The sequence below is a fragment of the Atta cephalotes genome (genome assembly GCF_000143395.1).
Source record: "Atta cephalotes unplaced genomic scaffold scaffold00067, whole genome shotgun sequence".
Taxonomy (NCBI): Eukaryota; Metazoa; Arthropoda; class Insecta; order Hymenoptera; family Formicidae; genus Atta; species Atta cephalotes.
This window is the reverse complement of record NW_012130131.1, coordinates 81721-86111: the sequence shown is the minus strand read 5'-3', so window position 1 is coordinate 86111 and position 4391 is coordinate 81721.

Here is a 4391-nt window from a genome sequence, read left to right as displayed (position 1 = left end):
TTTTTTTCTATGTCTTATAATTCCAATATTCGCTTCGAAAGAGAAAAACCGATTTTTTTTCTAAAGAAAGATTTCACTCCTTAAAAATGCGTATGGGCACATTGAAAATATATGTATCACTTATTTTTGTCTGAAGATTAACATCCCAGTAAACACGCTGTGAGAAATTTCGGAATATTTACATAACATAGTGTAAATATTACAGACCAACACAATGAATCAATGATGTATCAAATATATCATTGATATAACAAAGCTATTAGTATTCCTGCTATCACTATTTTGTTGCATAGTTACGTAATATTTACGCAATTTGAATAACATAAATTTGTATTCTCTGAAAACTTCGTAATTATTACATAACTATCATAATGTAATTGCGATATTTTATCATTTTTATCATTGTGTAATTGCGATATTTTATCATTTTTAAAACAATAAAATTTACATGATTTTATCAACATTAATAGGCAGACTGTAAATACTTCGTAAATGTAACATTAGTATTATAATGTAATTGCGCCATCATTTTTAAAACATAAAATTTACGTGATTTTATCAACTTCAATAGACAAACTGTAAATACTTCGTAAATGTGACATCAGTATTATAATGTAATTGCGACATCATGTTTAATGCATAACAATTATGATTTTGATGATTTCAATAACGAAAAATTTCTTTAATGTGGCATAAAATGATAATGTGCGGAAAATACATACGACATTGCCTTTTAATACATAAAAGTCTAATATATAGCTTAGTATATTTAATATGTTGAAATATCTTTTAATGTTTTGTAATGTATTTAATATAACAAATGTTCGTAATCCAGTAAAAAATTTTTCGTGCATGAATATGTATAAATATACATAAACATGCATAAATATTTATACATATGTAATTGTATATGAAATATGCTTATACATTCTTCTTTCTTTAGTAAAATTACACTAAAAGATAATTTTATAAAAAAAAAGGATGTATGAGCATATTTTATATATGTATGTTTATAAACATTTATGCATGTTTATATATATTTATACATATATTTATACACACTCATACAAGACAAATTTTTTATTAGGAAATATTTCCCGAGAAGAATCATGCATTTACCCATAGCATATATACACAGCTTTCAAATATGAATATATTTATGATATTTCGCATTGCGTGTTTACTTGGCGCAAAACATAAACTATATGCCGTTTGTCGCGTCACATGCTCCAATATGTTCCTACCATAGCTCCTACTCACTCCAACGCGTTCATTAGAGTGAAAAAAAACTATAGTAAGGAGTAATTATGTAACGTGTTGGAACATGCGACGTAAACAAATCTCTTTACAAATTAATATCTCGTTAACTATTAAAAAGTAGTAAAATGGTACAGAACTTTCCATCTCAGTTTAGTCCGCTCTACCTATCCTATAAGTGTTGTCGGTAGAAATATCAAATAGCCTGTATATCGTCTATCTCATCAGATGGCGCAAGCGCGCAATCTTCTGTGGCGGCTCAATCCGGATCAAAACCAATGAGGTCGGCGATACAGGCGACTGTACCGCGACGGCGGAAGTAGCAGGAATGCAATATCCCTCTATAAAATGTAAATAAGACTCAAAAATTCATACAATTTATTCAAGTCAACGAGTTTAAAACCAAATAAAAGTAATACAATGTAAGGTTGAAATCGATAGAACGGTTAAAAAATGTTCTATCACATCATGAATGTTCAAAACGATAAATATTCATACAAGAAACATCTCGTGAAGCATGCGAACGCAAGTACTCTCGGTTATTTCCGAATGGGAATTTATAAAACCGTTTATATAACCGGATTAAAATCAAATCAGACGGTCTCTCAACTCGCTACCTTAGCAGAAAATGTAGATAATGACGGAATATATCATGGAAGTATTTACTCCGATCCTTATGGAATAGGACATCATTGTGCTAGCGACTCTGACATTTACATTAGTAGATTATAAAGCTACTGTACAATTAATACTAATAAAGTAATACTACGATCGGGAGTAGTTTGTGAATTTGCAATCACTCACTGTGTGGATGTGAAAAGAGGCGACTTATTGGAATCCATTACCCATGCTAGGCGGAAAGCTTAATTTTGTCGCGCTTTACATCGGAATTACGGAAGTATTGAATAATACAACCTCAAATAGTTATATAAATATTTTATACTCAATAACCTCAAATAGTTATAATAAATATTTTAAACTCGCAAGATACTGTCCTTGCTTTAACGAAAAAGGGAGAAAAAATAGTGTCTGGACACACGCTTATATTAATTGAACATCTAAAATTGTTAATTTTCGAGGCGACCTGATAATAAAGTGTTTGATAAACAATATAAATCTGAAAATCTTGATATTCACTTATATGAATTCTAAATTTGCTTTTCATCTACATGAATTCTAAATTTATATATATAGAAAAACATATACGCACTCAGATAAGTCAACTGTACAGAAATGTATTTCTGCAATAATGCAACTTTGAACGCAAAATATTAAAAAATGCTCTCCCTCGCTATTCATTTCTCCAGACGCTTTTGCTTACCGTGTAATGCAGAGGTTAAGATATATGACATTATTAGCCAGTAAAGTAATACATATAGTAAAGTGCGTACCCGTTGAAGTAAAAAAACTCGCTCAAACTCAAGAATGCTACGATTAATTAGCAGTAATACGAAACAATATAATCTATTTCTTAACTCCACAGACTCATATTTTATTGCGACAGGAAACACAGGTCACTTGCAACGCACTTACACTTGCTATGTATCTCTTAGGAGGTTCTTGATATAGTTCGCACTTAGACTGTAGAAACAGTACCACCTATGATCCTGAAGTCAATATCTAAATCAACATGGAAGGGTCAGCCCCGGCTCACTACAAGCGGAATATATTCAGAAAATGATTTAGAAACTCTACGGAATCACATAATGTTCCCGTCGAACGACCTTCTGTACTTAATGCGATAGGCCCGAGTAATGATAGGATAATCAGGTTTTATAATATATTATATTAATGGAGGCTCGTTCTCTAATCTTTTAGATGAAGCTTCGATAGAGAAAATAGCTATATCTGCTATATCTGCATGGAAAAAATTTCGGAATAAATTTCTGATTTTCGGAAATATTAGTGCTAAGATAATTGGAATATACATGGGTGCAAGAGTTATAAAACTAATAATAGATACATTCGTGCACGGATATTGTCTTGTATGGATGGTCGATGTATTTGCTAGGAGTCATATGGGATTCATTCAACTTTTATTATATCTGGGGAGCAGGCCATCCAAACAAAAGAACTTTACTGACGCCCGCCGAGACGGAACTTAACCTATAATTAAGACCATAAAATCTTCCGAGATGGACGAGGAAAAGACCTATCTTCCTTCTTTTCTTTCTAAAGGGGAGCATGTCTATCCTCCAATTCCGCTAACGGAAAATTCTACTTATCCTTGAATTAAAGAATTAAAATCAGGAGGCGCACTTCTGCTGAAATTCTTCTCTTGGACGTCTCTTATTGCCTCTCTTTACAGTTGACATTAACTATGTCATGTAGCTATTTATATTTTATTATTTACAGATCTCTTATAGATTACAATGGAAATCGCCACTCTTAAAATAAAATACCTAACAGTCCCTTGAAGGTCAAAGTGATAAGAGTGGACTCACCTTCCTTGTTCTACAACTTAATAATAGCCAAGAAGATTTCAAGAATCTGATGGAAGATCTCGCTCGTAGAATGACGAAGTCAATTTCTACATTTCCGAGTCTACGATGTTCGCTTAGACGAAATGGTTGTTATTCAAGAGGGACGAAAATATCGTACATCGAGGTGTCGTAGACTCAAGGGAATGGGACGGTCTCAATCGATTTAAGAGACTGGGGCCACCTTGTGGAACGATGCTACTCCGAAATCTATATACTTGAAGATAAGTTTCGCAAGCTATCCCTTGTGTATTAGCACACACGGGCCTTTTCAGCTAAGAAACACGTAGCCTCGTCGAGCAAAGGAATTAATCACAAAAAATCAACAGATTTTTAATTGATCGACGCGAGGCGTCATAGGAAACAGAAGAAGAAGCGATAATGAACTTAGAAATAAGGAATGAGTGCGGGATCGAAATAAAAAATGTTAAGGGCATACTAGATTTAGGGCATGCATAGCATACAGAAACGATGTTAGAACCCATCAATTTAATAAGTCACATAGAAGTAATACTAAGGTTAAATTTATGAATACCGCCTACATATTCTAGTACACATAGCTATATACATATATGAAAGAAAAAACTATATATATATATATATATATATATATATATATATATATATACACACACACATATATATATTATTATT